The 21,131-nt window shown below is 41.0% G+C and overlaps 1 non-coding gene across 1 annotated transcript; it reads left to right on the forward strand.

The window, feature by feature from the left end:
- The first annotated feature begins 532 nt into the window (after positions 1-532).
- LOC101025498 lies at positions 533-18,897 on the forward strand. The gene is made up of 3 exons (XR_004185162.1): positions 533-678; positions 15,327-15,495; positions 18,766-18,897. It is a non-coding gene; the product is annotated as an uncharacterized LOC101025498 (transcript).
- Positions 18,898-21,131: the final 2,234 nt, after the last annotated feature.

Raw genomic sequence — 21,131 nt, forward strand, 5'->3', positions numbered from 1 at the left:
TGGGATTACAGGCGTGAGCCACCGTGCCCGGCCTCGACGGGGCCTTTTAAATGACGTTAAAAATTGTACATAAAATATGTTTTAGGATAATACCTGTTTTTCTTTGACCAAAGAAAGGCTTGGCTTCAGAGAATGTTAAGACAGAAATAGAGGGGCGTTAAATCCCCTTTTAAGTTTTTTCTAATTTCCAATCTGAGGAGGAAAATAACGTAGTAAAGGGACGCAAGAGAAACCTCGCTTCTTCCACAAGGCCCAGGATGCGAAGCGAACCTGGGCCGCTTGGCTACCGCCCGGTTGCAACCCGGAAATGCAGGGTGCAGTGCGGGGGGTACGGAACCGGCCGACTGTGTTGATCCGGCTCAGAGAAATCCCGCCCTTGCCGCCACCGCCCACCCAAACGTCCTCCTCGACCCTCCCTCGACCCTCCCTCGCCCCGCCGCTCGGCCCTCACCGAAAGGGGGAGGGCGGTGGAAGAGAGAAGTCAAGGAGCGCACGCGAAGCCCAGCCCCTACCGTGACGTCTGGAGACGCGACGCGTCGCCTCGCAATGCAAATCGGGAAAAGGGGATGAGCTGGGCTGGCTTCCGTCCTGATAGCCAAGGCTAATTCTCCCTCGAGTTCTTGGGAGATGGGCGTTTGGCGAGAAGGCTGGCGTTAGTGAAGCGCGCCGGGCGTCACGGTGAGTGCGGGTCTTGGGCCCTGGCACCTGTCCTCTGGGAAGTCGTCCGCTGTGAACCCCCTCTCCTTCCACCAGCTGCTGGTCACCCGGGAGACAAGCCCTGTCCGCGGAGAGGAGTGGGACAACTCCGAAAGGTAGAACCGGCTTGTGGAGAGGAAGGGCCCAACCTTGAGTCTTTTACGCCACCCATCTAGGATTGCCAAGCGAGTTTCGTGCGGTTTTTCGTTTTTAAAAGGTGGCTTTGACCATTCTTCCGTTCTCTTGGACACTTATACCCGACTTTGACCTCTTTCCTCTTGCTTCCGGTTTTTTGTTTTTGGTGTTTTTTTTATTTTTTTTATTTTACTCTCTGCAATCTGCCTACAATCCCAGGCCTTACTACAGCTCCTAAAACTGTTTCCCAGTTTCTCCTCTTCCCTAGTCACACTTCATTTTAGTGAAGTTAGAGTTTAAAGACCCTATAAGCTTATCAGAGTTAAAACTATGACTGCCTCAAATAGAAGCTTTTTTTTTCCCCCCCCTAAAAAGTGCCTTCCAACCTAGAGTTGTGGGACAAGTTAATTTCGCCGCCACTCCACCTTGGAAATTCTCGGAATCCTTACTTGCAGCGATGTGCATTTATATAGAAAGCTGCAGACCACCCTCCTGGGTTTATTTCTTGCCTCCAGTTCATTCTGTGACCTTGAACAAGTCACTTAATCACTAACAAAATATTTACCTGACACGAAGGTGTTGCAGAGCCTAAGGAATTTAGAATTTAAGAGACCTGAGGGTTTCAGATGAAAGGGATTTGTATCTAAAGGATATTACCTTTTCTGAATCTGCGAAGCATCCTTAGTTTTGTAAATATCTTGCTGCAGCCATTAAAAATGCCAAGTGGTTATTTGTTAAGGAAGTGTTCCTGTTTTAGGCTTGCTCTGCTGCGGCTTTGCCATGTAAGCAGATTTTGCATTTCAGCCGATTCTGTTTAAGATTCGTTGGTGAATGTCATTCATGATGGATTTGGGTAGTTTCTCCTTACAACATATCCCTGGACCATTAAGCATATCTGGAAGGTGATATCGGTTGTGTTATGTCTTTATCATGTTGATATGGCTGCCTTGAAATAGGTATTCCTTTTCTTGTGACACATTGGATGCATCTTTAATATTAGATAGTGAAGACCCTGTAGTAGTAAAAATATATATATATACACACCTGTCATTAATGAAATTTTGCACATAGGCATGTATTTTTTTTAGAAAACAATGTATAAGAAAAACTAACAAAAATGTTTTAAAGGTGACTTTTTTAGCATTTCATTTTTTAATATATTTACTTGGACTTTATTAATCATTATGGGCATTTGTTTATTAATGTGGACGTGGCTGAGCGCAGTGGCTCACGTCTGTAATGCCAGCACTTTCTGAGGCCGAGGAGAGTGGATCACCTGAGGTCAGGAGTTCGAGACCAGCCTGGGCAACATGGCGAAACCTGGTCTCTACTAAAAAACAAAATTAGCTGGGCATGGTGGCACACGCCTGTAATCCCAGCTACTCCAGGGGCTGAGGCAGGAGAATCGCTTGAACCGGGGAGGCAGAGGTTGCAGTGAGCTGAGATTGCACCATTGCACTCCAGCCTGGGTGACAAGAGCAAAACTGCATCTCAAAAAATTAAAATAAAAAGCGTGGACATAATGGAAAATAATCAAAATGACTTTTGAGTAAGACAGTTGGAAAATAAAACCAGTACATTAAATTTTTTTCATAAGTCTAGCATTATACTTTATTATGAACTTTTCTTTTTTTTTTTTTTTTTTGAGACGGAGTCTCGCTCTGCCGCCCAGGCTGGAGTGCAGTGGCCGGATCTCAGCTCACTGCAAGCTCCGCCTCCCGGGTTCACGCCATTCTCCTGCCTCAGCCTCCCGAGTAGCTGGGACTACAGGCGCCTGCCACTGCGCCCGGCTAGTTTTTTGTATTTTTTAGTAGAGACGGGGTTTCACCGTGTTAGCCAGGATGGTCTCGATCTCCTGACCTTGTGATCCGCCCGTCTCGGCCTCCCAAAGTGCTGGGATTACAGGCTTGAGCCACCGCGCCCGGCCTATTATGAACTTTTCTACATGAAAATGCGCTCATATTTACGGAAGTGAAAGGAAAAAAAGTCTTCAAGGATGTGTTGTTAATAAAATTAGAAATAATTAAGGAAACATTTAAAAAATACCTTGTTGTTGTCCCAGTTACCTATTGCTGTGTAACAAATCACTCCAAAACACAGTGGCTTAAAACTATAATTTAGTATCTCTCCTGTTTCTCTGGCCTGCCTGTACTTAGCTAAGTGGTTCTCACCTAGACTTTAATGCGTTTGTATTCAGATAAGCAGCTGAGTTTGGAGTCATCCGAGAGCTCAGCTGGTCTGGACATCCAAAATGGCTAATTCATGTGAAGGCAGTTGATGTTGGCTAGGAGTTCAGCTGGGAATGTCAACTGGAATGCCCACACATAGCCTCTTCACGTGACTTGAACTTCTGACGTGAACAGTATGGTGGTTAGGTTCCAAGAATACATGTTTGAGGAGACAGGAAGTAGAAGCTGCGTGTCTCCCAAAAAGCCTGAACCCAGAAATAGGCACAACATTATTTCCAACATACTCTGTTGGTTAGAGCAGTCAGACCAGTATCCAACCCTCACTTTTGAAGGGAAAAATGTCAAAGAATTTGTGGCCATGCTTTGTCTACTGTAATTTTGATGACAAAGTTGTATTGGACTCTTGTTTGCATTTATATAGCAGATGAATAATAAGGTATGCTTCCAATTTCCAATTTCTTTTCTTTTTTTTTTTTTTTTTTGAGATGGAGTCTTGCTCTGTCGCCAGGCTGGAGTGCAGTGGTACGATCTCGGCTTTTTGCAACCTCTGCCTCCCGGGTTTATGCCATTCTCTTGCCTCAGCCTCCCGAGTAGCATGTCGCCACGCCCAGCTAATTTTTGTATTTTTAGTAGAGATGGAGTTTCACCATGTTGGCCAGGATGGTCTCGATCTCTTGACCTTGTGATCCACCCGCCTCAGCCTCCCAAAGTGCTGGGATTACAGGCGTGAGCCACCGCGCCCAACCCATTTCCAATTTCTTTAACCATAATGCATTATGTTTTAATGGCATGTTACAGTTTTCAAAACATGTTTTTGTATATTTTTTCACTTGATACCTATGGTCACCCTATAGAAGCAGACAAATCATTCCTGTTTCATTTTGCAGATGAAAGTAAACTGAAGAGCAGTGGTGGTCATGTTGGGAGTGATTTATGGAATTTGTTGAAAGTCATATGATTAATAAATGGAAAGTAAGACCTGCAGCAGTTCCATAATATTAAATTTACTAGTACTGAATGATGAAATATTATATTAAACTTATTTAGAATTCTACATTTATAGCCATACTAATTTTTTTTTTTTTTTTTTTTGGAGACGGAGTCTTGCTCTGTCTCCCAAGCTGGAGTGCAGTGATGTGTTCTCGGCTCACTGCAGTGTCCGCCTCGTGGGTTCAAGCAATTCTGCTTCAGCGTCCCAAGTAGCTGGGACCATAGGCACCCACCACCACGCCCGGCTAATTTTTGTATTTTAGTAGAGATAGGGTTTTGCCATGTTGGCCAGGCTGGTCTTGAATTCCTGACCTCAGGTGATCTGCCCACCTCAGGTGATCAGCCTCCCAAAGTTCTGGGATTAAAGCCGTGAGCCATCGCATGTAGCCCTTCGTTTTTTTTTTTAATTGAGACAAGGTCTTGCTCTGTCACCCAGGCTGAAGTGCAGTGGCATGATCTTGGCTCACTGTAACCTCTGCTTCCTGGGCTCAAGTGATCCTCCCGCCTCAGCCTCCCAAGTAGCTAGGACTGCAGGCACACGTCACCACACCTGACTAATACCATACTAATTCAAGTAAAACAGTTCTCATGTATAGTGAATATGGCTTAACTAAGCCTTGTCTCTTTTGACTAACACATTACAATTTCGTTTTTTGTTTGTTTGTTTTTGAGACGGAGTCTTGCTCTGTCGCCCAGGCTGGATGCAGTGGCACAATCTTGTCTGACTGCACCCTCCGTCTCACGGGTTCAAGCAATTCTCCTGCCTCAGCCTCCCAAGTAGCTGGGACCATAGGCACACGCCGCCATGCCTGGCTAATTTTTTTTGTTTTAGTAGAGATGGGGTTTCACTGTGTTGCCCAGGCTGTTCGTGAACTCCTGAGCTCAGGCAATCCACCTACCTCGGCCTCCCAAAGTGCTAGGATTACAGGTATTAGCCACCGCGCCCAGCCTACAATTTAGTTTTTAGTAATACAGCAGTCTTCCCCTTATCTGCAGGGGATATGTTTCAAGACCTCTAGTGAATGCCTGAAACCACAGATAGTACTGAACCCTATATATACTATGTTTTCCCTATAAATACATTTTTATGGTAAAGTTTAACTTATAAATTAGAAGCAAGAGATTAACAACAATAACTAATAATAAAATAGAATAATTACAATATAGTGTAATAAAAGTTATGCCCTGTGGCCATAACTTGTGCAGCTTGAGGTGTGACAGCAAAACCAACACAAATTTTCTTTTTCCTTCTTCACAGTTTTGCAGAAAAAAAGATCTTTCCGTACATCTTAGCAACGTCAGCATGAGTTTTTTTTTTTCTCTTACTGAGTTGAGAACTTTCACCTTTTCGCTTAAAGAAAGCAGTTTACAGCTTCTCTTTGGCATATGTGAATCTGTGCTCTTACACTTTGGAGCCATTATTAAGTAAAATGAGGGTTACTTGAACACAAGCGCTGTAATACTGCTATAGTCAGTCTGGTAACTGAGACAGCCACTTAGTGATTAACAGGCAGGTAGCATCTACAGTGTGGATACATGACAAAGGGATGATTCATGTCATAGGCTGGGCGAAGTGAGGTGGTGCACAATTTAAAACTTATGAATTGTTTATTTCTGGAATTTTTTATTTAATATTCTTGGACTGTGGTTGACTGCAAGTAGTGGAAACCATGGAAAGTGAAACCGTGGATAAAGGGGGACTACTGCACTGAATTCTGAAACACCAATAATCATGTGAACCCACATGTCTTTTTAATAGTGTGAAATGAAATAATTACACATTATAATACCAATTTCAAAACAAAAAAAGTTGTGGGCATAAGAATCCTGGAGGTGTTATTTTAATTTCTCAGTTACAGAATTTTAAAAATGAAAATGATTTTTTGGTAGGTTGAATGATTTAAGATGCTGATTTCAGCTGGAAACAAATTGTTGCCTTCGTATTATTTTGTTGCTTCTAGCAACATGTTTATATTCATTCTTATATTGATGATTTCCAGTCTTTTTTTTTTTTTTTCCTTTTTTTTTTTTTTCCTTTTTTTTTTTTTGAGACGGAGTCTCGCTCTGTCGCCCAGGCTGGAGTGCAGTGGCGCGATCTCGGCTCACTGCAAGCTCCGCCTCCCGGGCTTACGCCATTCTCCTGCCTCAGCCTCCCGAGTAGCTGGGACCACAGGCACCCGCCACCTCGCCCGGCTAGTTTTTTGTGTTTTTTAGTAGAGACGGGGTTTCACCGTGTTCGCCAGGATGGTCTTGATCTCCTGACCTCGTGATCCGCCCGTCTCGGCCTCCCAAAGTGCTGGGATTACAGGCTTGAGCCACCGCGCCCGGCCGATGATTTCCAGTCTTGACTGCATATTAGAATTCATTTGGGAAGGTTTTTAAAAATACCTATATGGGCGAGGCAAGGTCAGCTCATGCCTGTAATCCCAGCACTTTGGGAGACCGAGGCAGGAGGATCCCTTGAGCCCAAGAACTTGAGACTAGCCTGGACAACATAGTGAGACTCTGTCTTTATTTTGTTTAATATATAAATAAGAAAATAAATAAATACCTGTGTGTATATCTCAAATCCCTAAAGATTCTGATTTAATTATTTAGGAGTGGAATCTGAGCATCAATTTTTTTGTTAAATTCTCTAGGTAACTGATTCTAACATACAGCTGGGATTGAGAACTATGTTTTTGGTACATGTTGAGTGTGATCTGGCTCCCTACTTAACAATTTTGCATCAGTTAAAAAAATTAAGCAATGAGGGAGAAGACAAAATAAATGAATTAAAGTTATAAATGTACATATCTATTCTGGAAAACAGTTACCCTTTTTTTAGTTTCTGGTAATGGTCCTTAATAAAATGAACAGACATTGGCCTGGTTTGCTAAGTGCCTATATCACAGCACTAAACCATACTTTACTTTGTTACTATTATGTACTTGTCTTTCATTTTAAGAGGCAGAAACTTTATTAAGAGGTGTATTTTTTTTAGTATCCCCTGTATCACAACACTGCACCTTGTGTATAGTAGGTTTCTATTGTTTACCTAACTGAAGCCAGTTTAGACAGTCACTCTTTACAACTAGGGCTAGTTTAGCTCCTTGGGAGACTGAGAAAAGAGAATTGCTTGAACCTGGGAGGCAGAGGTTGTGCTGAGCTGAGATCATGCCACTGTACTCCGGCCTGGACGGCAGAGTGAGAGTTCATCTCAAAAAAAAAAAAAGAACTAGGGCTAGTTTATTCTTTTATTCTCATGGCATTCTAAGAACTTTGTAAAGGTTTCTTGAAATACTCTGTTCTCTCTTTCTTTGGTTTTCATGTTATACTTTCCTGGTTTTCCATCATTCTAATGACTCCTGCTTCCTTTTCTGATCGATTCCTCCTTTAGACTCCCCCTATTCTGGGCCCTTTAAGTTAACTTTTCAACTGTAAAGAAACAAGAGCTCATTTCCTTAGTGGTTCATCCTCCTGATTTTAGTTACTAGTGTAAGTAATGTCTGTGTTTTAAAAACTATTATAGAAGATTAAAAATGTACATAAAACTGAAGAAAATATGATTATTTTATTTTTGAGACAGGGTCTCCCTCTATTGCTCAGGCTGGAGCGCAGTGGTGTAATCATGATTCATTGCAAGCTCAACCTCCCAGGCTCAAGCAACCCTCCTGCCTCAGCCTTCCGAGAAGCTGGTACCACAGGCGCATGCCACCGTGCCCCACTAATTTTTTTTTTTTTTTGTAGTGATGAGGTCTCACTGTGTTGCCCAGCAGTTCACCAAATCCTAGATAACATATAATTTTGGTGTCAATACTTAACTTCCAAAACAATAGGGATTATCAAAATCAACATTGATGCCTTATTAGTTGATAAACAGATTTAATATCTGTCTGCTCTCACATAGAACTGATTTATAGTTAATATTTACATTTTTAGATGTTCCTTTAGCATACACTCAACATTTTCCACATTGAATTACCTACTTTGCTGTAAACCACATGGTTCTTACTGGGGGTAATTTTGCCTTCCAGGACACATTTAGCAATGACTGTAGACAGTTTTGGTTGTTACAACTGGAAGGGAAGGATGATAGTAAACTGGCATCTAGTGGGTAGAGGCTAGGGATGCTGCTAAACGTCCTCCAGTGCACACGGCACAGAGCAGCCTCTTACAACAAATGTTTATCTGGTCCAAAATGTGAGTGATGGCAAGGTCAAGAAATGCTGCTGTAAACTGATCAGTTTTAAACTGCAGTATTCATTTTTTTGTTAATAGCACTACTGCTCTTAATATTTTGCAGGGTATTTGTGTGTGTGTGTGTGTGTGTGTGTGTGTGAGTGAGTGTGAGCAAGAGAAAATACTGTTTCAATCAACCAGTTACCAAAGCATGTTTCCACCATTTTGTGTTCTTTTCTGCAGTGACCTTCTAGTTACTCTTTTCCATAGTATCATTCCCTTGTTCTCATCTCCTTTCAATCTTACTTACATATCCCTAATTTGACCATCTTGAGATACTATTTCTCCCATCAAGAACTGGCTTTTATTGCCTGCTGAATCAAATATAAAGAATTCTAGATGGCTTCAAAATTTTCCAGAATGTGACTCCATAATTTAGTTATTCTTGTTAGTCAACATTTATTTTTGTTTCTTTTAGTTAAATTCAGCTGACAGGGAGAAGCATTTATTAAAGTGGTGACTATGTGAGGACTACGGAGATAGGTGCCAGGGATTCAAAGACATGTCAACATTTTCCCCCTATCCAGTTGATTATTTCCCAATAACGTCTGTAATATTCCTTATTATTCTTATTTTTATTTATTTATTTATTTTCGAGATGGAGTTTCGCTCTTGTTGCCCAGGCTGCAGTGCAGTGGCGTGATCTTGGCTCACTGCAACCTCCATCCCCACCCCGGGTTCAAGAGATTCTCCTGCCTCAGCCTCCTGAGTAGGTGGAATTACAGGCGTGCACCACCACGCCCAGCTAATTTTGTATTTTTAGTAGAGACGGGGTGTCTCCATATTGGTCAGGCTGGTCTCGGACTGCTGACCTCAAGTGATCTGCCCGCCTCAGCCTCCCAAAGTGCTGGGATTACAGGTGTGAGCCACTGCACCCAGCCAGATGTCCTCCTTTCTTACCCTGTTCTTAGCTAAATTCTATCCTCAAGGCCAGTTTCACTCTGCCTCATCACATCATCACGAGCACTGCATGTGTATGAGGATTTTAAAGCCTTATAGTAATTGTCTGTTGGTCCCATTACTATATTTAAGGAATGATGTAGATCCCAAACATTATAAGATTCACATGAAGAAACAAATTCCAAGAACTGGGACCATAAAGGATGGAAGAGATGGAACTTAAGTTTGTTTCTTTTGTAGCTGGGACTTCAGGTGTGCCCCACTATGCCCAGCTAATTTTTAATTTTTTGTAAAATTTTTTGTCTCACTTTATTGGCCACCCACCATCTCTCCCTATCTCTGCCCTTTAGGCAGCAGCAATACTCAACATAAATATCTGTTCTTGAACTCCTGGGCTCAAGCAGTCCTCCCACCTCGGCCTCCCAGAGTGTTGGGATTATAGCTGTGAGGCACCACGCCCAGTCAGTGCACTGCTTTTTGCATGGAAAAAGTCTTGCTACTACTGTAAAAAGGTCAGTGTGCTTAACTGATCTACATTCTGTCACAAACTTCTTATTTTATCACAAACTGATAACAAACAGTTCCCTAATCAGCACTGGTCATTGGACCATACTTGGAGTTACATTGCAGTAGTGTGAGACTTCCATACTTATATTTTAAAATTGTCACCTATATTAAGAAATACATTTTACATTTTCATCCAGTGTTACATCATATACACATGTACATAACTGAAACAATTTTATGAAACAGTACCTAACCTTACTATGTGTGACATAGTCTGATGTTTACTATTTTTTTTAATGCTGATCATGACCTTCTAATGGATTTTAAAAACACTGCCCTCAAGCATTTAGCGTAGTGGTAGAGACATAGTAGTTGCTCAGAAAATACCATACATTTTAGCAGTGATTAAATCTTGAGAGGGTTGAGCCTTCTTAATACTTGAGGATTACTTTAAAATGTTATTTCATTGGCCAGGCGCGATGGCTCACGCCTGTAATTCCAGCACTTTGGGAGGCCAAGGAGAGTGGATCACCTGAGGTCAGGAGTTCGAGACCAGCCCGGCCAACATGGAGAAACCCCGTCTCTACTAAAATACAAAAATCAGCCAGGCATGGTGGCAGGGTGCCTGTAATCCCAGTTACTCGGGAGGCTGAGGCAGGAGAATTGCTTGAATCTGGGAGGTGGAGGTTGCAGTGAGCCAAGTTCATGCCACTGCACTCCAGCTTGGGCGACAGAGTGAGACTCCGTCTCAAAAAAAAAAAAAAAGTTATTTAATCAATACTTAGTTGTTTGTGGCACATTACATAGAATGAGTGTAGAGTGGATTATGAGATTTAAGACAGCAAGAAGATACTTACGTTGAGTATTGTTGCTGCCTAAGGGCAGAAATAGGGAGAGATGGTGGGTGGCCAACAAAGACAACTTTTGCTTTCCTTTCGATGTTGCCAGAGACCTTGGGAGTTGCTGGTGTGAAGCCCTGCTTAAAATCAGGACCAGTTTGAATGACTGCAAACCTCAATTTTCACTTTTTACCTTTTAGTCTTCACTTTGTGGTTCCAGTCATCTAATCCCTACTCTTTCTCTTAGAAAGGAGCAGAAGGATGTCAGAGAAAGAACATTTTCTCTTTATTAACTCATTTTCAACACTTGGGTTTCACTTTTGGAGCACTGCTGTTTGACTAAGGCTGAAGTTCTTTATCTTTGTCAGGTTTACACGTCTTAAGAATTTTTATTTTTTGTTGTTTATTTTTTGCATGTTAATTTTTCTTACATATACATATTTTTTTTTTCACTTGCAATCCTTTTTGAAGCATACTTTTTTTTTTTTTTTAAGACAGAGTCTTGCTCTGTCGCCCATGTTGGAATGTAATGGTGCGATCTTGGCTCACTGCAACCTCCACTTCCCGGGTTCAAGCGATTCTCCTGCCTCAGCCTCCTGAATAGCTGGGATTACAGGTGTGCACCACCACACCTGGGTAATTTTTGTATTTTTAGTAGAGATGAGGTTTCACCATGTTGGCCAGGCTGGTCTTGAACTCCTGACCTCAAGCGATCCACCTGCCTCGGCCTCCCAAAGTGCTGGGATTACAGGCGTGAGCCACCGTACCCAGCTACGTAAGATAATTTTAATGCATTGTATGTTATAGTTTGTCCTAGATCTAAACAAATAAATTCTGCAAATTATTTGACTTCTGTAGTTAATGCACATTTCTGTGTAAGTATCAATGGGTTTGCTGTTGCTGCTGCTCTTTTATTTTTTTTTAAACGATTGCAGCCAAAATAAGGAAATTGAGTTCATTCAGTCATTCTAGTCTAATATATTTTATGTCTGTCTATAGATTAATGGCAAAATGCAGCAGAATGACTTATCAAAAATGTAACATGTTAAATTCACATAGATTTAGGTTGGATACACAGCCTTCTGTATCCGTGAATTCTAACAATGGCAGATTGGAAATATTTTTTAAAAATAATTGCATCTGTACTGAACCATGTACAGAGTTTTTTCTTGTCATTATTCCCTAACCAATACAATATAACTGTTTATATAACATTTACATTGTATTAGGTATTATAAGTAATCTTGAGATGATTTAAAGTAAGGTTATATGCAAATCTTATACCATTTTATATCAGGGATTTGAGCATCTGCAGATTTTTGGTACTTGTGGGAAAAGTCCTGGAACCACTCGCCTACAGATACTGAGGAATTACTTATATGTTTCGCTTTCTCACTTGATTAGGGGAAAATACCCTTTACCTTCTGTTTGACTTCTGCAGAAATGTGTGTGACTGTAGAGGCTCAAATAGCATATTAAAACAATGCTGAAAATATTTTTAACACTAGGCATCATTAAGTGACTGTATAACTTACATGATTTTGTTAATAAAAATAGAAACAACTATGGGTTTTTAATGGACTTTAGACATTATCAGAGAAGATTGTTACTTATTTGAACTCTTTCCAAAAATCAAATGGAAGATTTGGGACAGAAAAGGAAGCTTTTAAAAAGTACAGTCTTTCTCCTAGAAACCCTTGCCAAAATCTTTGGTGACATCGTAATCTTATCCCTGTACTTTCCCTCCTTGTGTCTAATCATTTGCCAAGTCCTGTCATTCTACCTTTGCAGTGTCTCTTGTATCTGCTTCCTCTATTCCATCTCTACTGCCCTAGTTCTAACCTTCATCATCTTTCCCTAGGATCATTATAATAGATAACTAGTCTTTTCCCTATCTAGTTTGTCACCGCCTAACTTTATACTCTTCTTAGTTTCAATCACTTACCTCCCTACTTCAGAGCCCTGCTATCTTTAGAAAACAAAGTAAATGCTTTAGTAACATTCAAGCCTTCCGTTACCTATTCCAAGTCTATTTTTTTTTCCCCACTGCCTTGTTGATCCTTGTTCATTCTGTGTAGTGGCTGATTCCTAAAGATGTTCTTTACTTTCTTTTCTTCATCCTGCTCTTCATCTCTTTGAAAAAGCTTCCCCCACCAAGACTCACATCAAATATTGTCTCTTTGATGATGACTTCCAAGATCCTTCTAGTCATACTTAATCTTCTCTCTTGATTTTTCTTATACTGTAATATTTGTAACTCTATAGTTTGATATACTATGTTGTATTACTACTGCTTACAACTTTCTCTTCCACGTTAGTTTTTTAAACTTTGTTGGGTTTTTTGTTTTGTTTTTGAGACGGAGTCTCACTCTGTTGCTCAGGCTGGAGTGCAGTGGCGCAATCTTGGCTCACTGCAACCTCCACCTCCCAGGTTCAAGTTGAATCTTCTACTTCAGCCTCTCAGATAGCTGGGATTATAGGTGCCTGACACCATGCCCAGCTAATTTTTTGTTGTTGTATTTTGTTTTTTGAGAGAGTCTTGTTCTGTCACCCAGGCTGCAGTGCAGGGGTATGATCTCAGCTCACTGCAACCTCCACCCACCAGGTTCAGGTGATTCTCCTGCCTTAGCCTCCCGAGTAGCTGTGATTACAGGCATGCACTACCATGCCTGGCTAATTTTTGTATTTTTAGTAGAGATAGGGTTTCACCATGTTGGCCAGGCTGGACTTGAACTCCTGACCTCAAGTGATCTGTCTGCCTTGGCCTCCCAAAGTGCTGGGATTACAGGCGTGAGCCACCATGCCTGGCCCCAATGTTCCAAGTCTTTTTTTTTTAATCAATATGTTTTTTTAAATGTATATTTTTTGTTAGTTGCTTGTTTAACCCATAACTTCCTAACTTTTACATCTCTCTGGGTACTCTCTTCATATTTATGTATGTTGCATTGCTTTACTCATGTTTGCATTGTTATGCTTATTTTATTTCTTTCTTTAAAACTTTAAGTACATTACATATATTCTTTTATATGTTATAGAGCATGATACTAAAATGATCACCTGTGCACATACTACCCAGTTTGAGAAATAGAACCTTGCTGTACCCCTGAAGCTCCTTATATGTGTCTCCCTGATTACAACTCTCCCTCTCCCAAGAAATATAACGTGTTTATCATTTTCTGTCTGTCTTTATAGTTTTACCTCGTTTATATCATTAAGCAATATATTGTTCAATTCAGTTTGATTTTTAAACTTTATATAGAGTATCATATTACACATATTCTTGGTTTTTCATTCAACATTGTGGGGAATGGGCAGGAGATAATGAGGTGGTAAGGCGGGGAGGGTATGTTTTCTGGTTAAACTATTTTTTCTTGGAGAATCAGAGACCATACCTTGTATACCCCTTTAATACCTCTCTTTAACATGAGGCCTACTGTTGCAAGTTAAGTCTCCTGATGATTTACACTGACATTGAAACAATGCTGTTGTCTCTATAAGTATGAGGAAACCCAGGGGAACCCTGTCATACTCTTTCCTTAATGGATGCTCTTTGCAGGTTTGATGAATTGTTGATGAATTAGATACCTCGCTAGAAGGACGTATTTGATATCAGTTGACCCATTTGGATGTGACAGTGTGGTCCAGAGACCTTTTCTCCCCTATCACTACAGCTTTAGACACAGGACCCAGGGTGGATGGTAAAGTATAGAAAATGTTTGTATATTAGATCATTGTTTCTAAATGCATAGATCTGAAAGTACAAATTAAAGTGTTTGGTTCAACATGTGTTTATAGATACCTGGAGCAAGTATAGATAGAAAAAAAGTGAAAATGATAAAAATGCAATATTCAGAGAACAAAATGGTTTGGTGACTAAGACAGTGGATTCATGTGCACAGGGTTAAAAGGGATGAGTACCAATGAATCACAAAGTATTAATATTTAATATAAAATGTTACTAGAATTAAAGCAAATTGGGATGCTTTTGGAATTTCCATAAGTGAGCAGAGGCCTCCCCATCCCCTGCTCCAAGTTGTACCTTACTTAGCTTTTTACAATTAGATGTTCATTGATATCCATTTGTTTAATAATAGTGAACGGATAGAATGAAGATTATTAAGAGAGTGGAAAGAAGTAGCCAGACATGGTGGCTCACACCTATAACCCCAGCACTTTGGGAGGCCAAGGCAGATCACTTAAGGCCAGGAATTTGAGACCAGCCTGGCCAATATGATGAAACTGCATATCTACTGAAAACACAAAAACCAGCTGGGGCATGGTGGTGAACACCTGGAATTCCAGCTACTCAGGAGGCTTAGGTAGGAGGATTGCTTGAACTCGGGAGGTGGATGTTACAGTAAGCCGAGATCGTGCCATTGCACTCCAGCCAGGGTGACAAGAGTGAGACCCTATCTCAAAAAAAAAAAAAAAAAAGAGGAAGAAATCACTTAAAAAAATAAATAAACGGGTATCGTCAATGAGCAAAGAGAAATGTTTCTAGATAAAAATTCCATCTACTTATAATCTATACATTAATGCTATTTTAACAGAAGAAACATGTAAAAACTTTTATTATTCTTACCGCTAGTTCCTTTGACAGGTAAGATTCCCAACTCTTAAAGCAAAATGATACAAAAAGTAATTCATTTGGTTAATTAAAATTTGAAAAAAATTATTAAATTGTTCACTCGTGTTCTGCGTATCTTAAACTCCTGAACTAGATATTGTAAATAATTTAAAATTAACCCTGTTAGCAAAGGATACGGTTTAGGAGTTTTATTTTTTTAAACTATTTTTTAAAAATATTGTTAATGAGGAAAATTAGTATAATTATTTGTATTTCTTTCAGAAAAGAACTACTTTTAAGGAAATAGAGCATCCATTGTGAAAGGGGAAAAGTAAAGATAATTCATCATGCCTGCTGTGGCTTCAGTTCCTAAAGAACTCTACCTCAGTTCTTCACTAAAAGACCTCAATAAGAAGACGGAAGTTAAACCAGAGAAAATAAGCACTAAGAGGTATGATGTATCCTTTGCTAGTTTGATTGAATCAAATATTATTAATTTTTAGTTCATTTCCATATTAAAGTTAGATGAATGTTAATTTAAAGTTTATTTGAAAATAACACCATCACACGAATAAAATAAGACTTCCTTAGAGAAGGTCTTAATGTAATTGTAGCACAATACATATATATTCTGCTCATATGCATATTATCTACTCTCCAGACAGATCATACAGATATGACCTCTAGGTCATAAAGTTTAAGAGGCTAAGATTATGAAGCTTCTAAAAAAAAAATATTCAGCCACAAGTCATTGTCTTTTCATAACGCGATATAAAAATAATTCCTTTTTGGCCGGGTATGGTGGCTCAGGCCTGTAATCCCAGCACTTTGGGAGGCCAAGGTAGGCAGATCACCTGAGGTCAGGAGTTCCAGACCAGCCTGGCTAACATGGTGAAACCCCATTTCTACTAAAAATACAAAAAATTAGCCAGGCATGGTGGCACACGCCTGTAATCCCAGCAACTTGGCAGACTGAGGCAAGAGAATCGCTTGAACCCGGGAGGCGGAGGTTGCAGTGAGCTGAGATTGTGCCATCGCACTCCAGCTTGGGCAGTAAGAGTGAAACTCTGTCTCAAAAATAATCATAAATAATAATTTCTTTCTTTCTTTCTTTTTTTTTTTTTGAGACATGGTCTGCTGTCTTGTGCAGGCAGAGGAGTGCAGTGGCATGCTCATTGCTCATTGCTGCCTCGACTTCCTGGGCTTGAGTGATCCTCCTGGCTCAGCCTCCCAAGTAGCTAGGACCACATGCTTGTGCCCCAATGCCCAGATAATTTTTAAATTTCTTACAGAGATGGGGTCTCACCATGTTGCCCTGGCTGGTCTTGAATTCATGGCCTCAAGTGATCCTCCATGCCTTGGCCTCCCAAAGTGCTAGGATTGTAGGCGTGAGTCTCTGCACCTGGCCAGAGAATGATAGAAACTTTAAAGAAAGTCAGAACGGAAAATGCCAGAATGAACTGAATTTTGAAACGTTACTAAAGACAAAATGGACGTTTAAAAAAGAGCTTTTGGGCTGGGCACGGTGGCTCACGCCTGTAATCCCAGCACTTTGGGAGGCTGAGGTGGGCAGATCACAAGGTCAGGAGATCAAGACCATCCTGGCTAACACAGTGAAACCTCGTATCTACTAAAAATAAAATTTTAAAAAATTAGCCGGGCGTGGTGGCGGGTACCTGTAGTCCCAGCTACTCGGGAGGCTGAGGCAGGAGAATGGTGTGAACTCAGGAGGCGGAGCTTGCAGTGAGCTGAGATCATGCCACTGCACTCCAGCCTGGGTGACAGAGTGAGACTCCATCTCAAAAAATAATAACAATAAAAAAATAACTTTTGGCTGGGAACCATGGCTTACACCTCTAATCCCAGCACTTTGGGAGACCGAGGCAGGTGAATCACCTGAAGTCAGGAGTTTGAAACCAGTCTGGCCAACATGGTGAAACCACATCTTTACTAAAAATATAAAATTAGCCAGGCATGTGATTAGCTGTAATCACAGCTACTTGGAAGGCTGAGGCAAGAGAATCACTTGAACCTGGGAGGTGGAGGTTGCAGTGAGCTGAAGTTGCACCATTGCATTCCAGCCTGGGCAGCAGAGTAAGATTCTATTTCAAAAAAATATATATATATCTTTTGAGGCCGGGCATAGTGGTTCACGCCTGTAATCCTAGCACTTTGGGAGTCCAAGGTGGGCGGATCACCTGAGGTCAGGAGTTCGATACCAGCCTGGGCAACATGTGAAACCACATCTCTACTAAAAATACAAAAATTAACTTGGCATGGTGGCATGGGCCTGTAATCCCAGCTAGTAGGAGGCTGAGGGATCCCTGAGCCCTGGAAGCGGAGGTTGCAGTGAGTTGAGATTGCACCATTGCACTCCAGCCTGGGCGACAGAGTGAGACTCTGCCTCAAAATAAAATAAAATTAAATTAAAATAAAAAGATCTTTTGAAGGGCAGAAAGAGTAAGAGAGGGATTGGGCTATTTATCTTGCTAAGTTGGTAATGTTGATGGGGTAACAGAAAACAACTCTATTTAACTCCTGTTGAGTGATTTTCAAATGGGAAACAATGGGAAAGGTAAAGCCACCTTTAGATAGGACAATCCTTAAGGTCAGGCCTAAGACAGATGATTCCTTTCTAGCAATGTCTGGTTTACCTCTAGCACTACCCTTATCCCAAAGGAAGTGGTCTATATAAGTTGGTTGTATCCAAACTTGCATCTAACTTTTATCAGTTCTGAAGTAGTGGAACCTAAATCATGAAATCTGCTTTATCAAGATCAGCGGTCCCCAACCTTTTTGGCACCAGAGACTGGTTTTGTGGAAGACAATTTTTCAATGTACCAGGGTTAGGGAGGATGGTTTTGGGATGAGTCAGGTGCACTAGATTTATTGTGCACTTTATGTCTATTATTATTACACTGTAATGTATAATGAAATAATTATACAGCTCACCATAATGTTGAATCAGTGATATCCCTGAGCTTGTTTTCTTGCAACTGGACCATCACATCTGGGGTGATGGGAGACAGTGACAGATCATCAGGCCTTAGATTCTCATAAAGAATGCACAACCTTGGCCGGGCATGGTGGCTCACGCTTGTAATCCCAGTACTTTGGGAGGCCGAGATGGGAGGATCACTTGAGGTGAGGAGTTCGAGACCAGCCTCACGAGCATGGTGAAACCTATGTCTCTACTGAAACTACAAAAATTAGCCGGGCATGGTGGTACATGCCTATAATCCCAGCTACTTGGGAGGCTGAGGCAGGAGCATCACTTGAATCTGGGAGGCAGAGGTTGCAGTGAGCAGAGATCGCACCATTGTACTTCAGCCTGGGCAACAAGAGCTAGTCCCCATCTCAAAAAAAAAAAAAAAAAAGAAAGAAAAAAGAGTGCACAACCTAGATCCCTCACATGTGCAGTTTACAACAGGGTTTGTGTTCCTATGAGAATCTAATGCCGCCACTGATCTGACAGGAGGCGGAGCTCAGGTGGCAATGCGAGCAATGGGGAGGGGCTGTAAATACAGATGACACTTTGCTGGCTAGCCCACCACTCATCTTCTGCTGTGTGTCCTGGTTCCTAACAGGCCATGAACCAGTACCAACCTGTGGCCCTGAGGTTGGGGACCCCTGATAAAGATTATCTGTGGACTTTGTATATGACCTGTATTTTTTTCCCAGATGTCAAGTACTTTAATTATTTTTTTTCTCTAATTTCAAGTTATGTGCACAGTGCCCTGAAGATCTTTAAGACAGCAGAAGAATGCAGATTAGATCGTGATGAGGAAAGGGCCTATGTGCTATATATGAAATACGTGACTGTTTATAATCTTATCAAAAAAAGACCTGATTTCAAGCAACAGCAGGTACCTTTTATTTTTGCATTGTTATTTCCTAAGTTATTTTGCATAATGGAGCTCTTGATTTTTTCCTAAAAATTTTAAGTAATAATGAAATTTAGCTCAAATTATATGCAGCTTCATCTCTCTCATGTAGATAGAAAAAGGAAACTAAAGATACAGTGTTATTATTTACAAATGTGTGTAATGTGTGAACTCGTGCATATTCTTGGATTTGCCATGGATTAGTACAAGTTTATAGCAACATACAGATTCATAATTTTTTTCTGAGGTAATTAATCATTGCTAGGTCAAGTAGAAGAATTGAGTTTGCTCATTAAGTAAGAAAATATGGCTGTTTTTTAAATAGTAGTTTTATTGTACTTTCTTAAGATTCAAGGTTTAGTCTCTTGTTTTTATGTGACAGCTTTTTATATTTATATATGACCGACATTGTAGCCATATTAAAAATCTCAGTTTGCAAAATTGATACGGATCACTCCCTAAATCTTTTTTTCTTTTTCTTTTGAGATGGAGTTTCACTCTTGTTGTCCAGGCTGGAATGCAATAGCGTGATCTCGGCTCACTACAAACTCTGCCTCCTGGGTTCAAATGATTCTCCTGCCTCAGCCTCCCGAGTAACCGGGATTATAGGCATGTGCCACCATGCCTGGGTAATTTTGTATTTTTGGTAGAGATGGGGTTTCTCCATGTTGGCCAGGCTGGTCTCGAACTCCCGACCTCAGGTGATCTGCCTGCCTCAGCCTCCCAAAGTGCTGGGATTAGAGGCATGAGCCACTGCGTCCAGCCCACTCCCCAAATCTTTAAACTTCTTTTTGCTTTTAATCCTATGAACAGGTGCTTGTCTTCCATTTGGCTGAAACCATGGATAGGGAGGGCAGGGGCAATATAAATGAAGAGAAAAAACTGATGACTAGGATAAGTGTTGATAGAGAAAATAGATATATTTCATTTGTATTAGAAACTAGCAAAAGAATACTGGGCGTGGTGGTTCACACCTGTAATCCCAGTACTTGGGAGGCCAAGGTAGGTGGATCACCTGAGATCAGGAGTTCGAGACCAGCCTGGCCAACATGGTGAAACTCTATCTCTACTATAAATAAAAAAACTAGCTGGGTGTAGTGGTGGGCGCCTGTAATCCAAGCTATTTGGGAGGCCGAGACAGGAAAACCACTTGAACCTGGCAGGCAGAGGTTGCAGTGAGCCAAGATCGTACCACGGCACTCCAGCCTTGGGATAGAGAGAGACTCCATCTCAAAAAACAAACAAACAAACAAAAAACAAACTAGCAAAAGAAGAATGTGAAGAATGTAGAGGCTCATTAAACAAATGTGAAGGATGTTGTGTTGCTGGGTTTACCTTTACTTAGAAACAATCTTACTGCCTGTCAGTAGTAACAAAATACTGCCTGTAGATTTTTTACTTGGTAGAGAAGCCACTCTCAATTAATAATAATATTTTATTTTGTTCTTTGGTTGTAGAAATTGGCTTGTATTATTTAAATTGACTTATTGAAATAACAAAATTTCTTTTTTTCTTTGATCTTTTTTTTTTTTTTTTTTTTTTAAATTTACTTTGAGATGGAGTCTCGCCCTGTCACCCAGGCAGAAGTGCAGTGGCACAATCTTGGCTCACTGCAACCTCCGCGTCTCAGGTTCAAGCGATTCTCCTGCCTCAGCCTCCCGAGTAGCTGGATTACAGGCTCTCGCTACCACGCCCAGCTAATTTTTTTGTATCTTTAGTAGAGACAGAGTTTCACCACGTTGGCCAGGCTGGTCTCGAACTCCTGACCTTGTGATCCGCCCCCCCCCCAGCCCAAAGTGCTGGGATTACAGGCATGATCCTGTGAGCCACTGTGCCTGTCCACTTATTTTTATTTTTAGAGGAGTGTGACTTTTGGTTGTTAAGGAATGACTTTAATATTTTATTTAATGGTGATAAATCATTGCTGGTGTTTCTTCTCATTAGCAAAGTTATTCTAATAATAGTTACTAGGTTGTTTTTGTTTTTGTTTTTTTTTAAGACGGAGTCTCGCTCTGTCGCCCAGACTGGAGTGCAGTGGCACAATCTCGGCTCACTGCAACCTTTGCCTCCCAGGTTCAAGCGGTTCTCCTGCCTCAGCCTCCCGAGTAGCAGGGACTACAGGTGTGCGCCACCATGCCCAGCTAATTTTTGTATTTTTAGTAGAGGTGGGATTCCACAATATTGGCCAGGCTGGTCTCAAACT

The sequence above is a fragment of the Papio anubis genome, chromosome 7, assembly GCF_008728515.1.
Source record: "Papio anubis isolate 15944 chromosome 7, Panubis1.0, whole genome shotgun sequence".
Taxonomy (NCBI): Eukaryota; Metazoa; Chordata; class Mammalia; order Primates; family Cercopithecidae; genus Papio; species Papio anubis.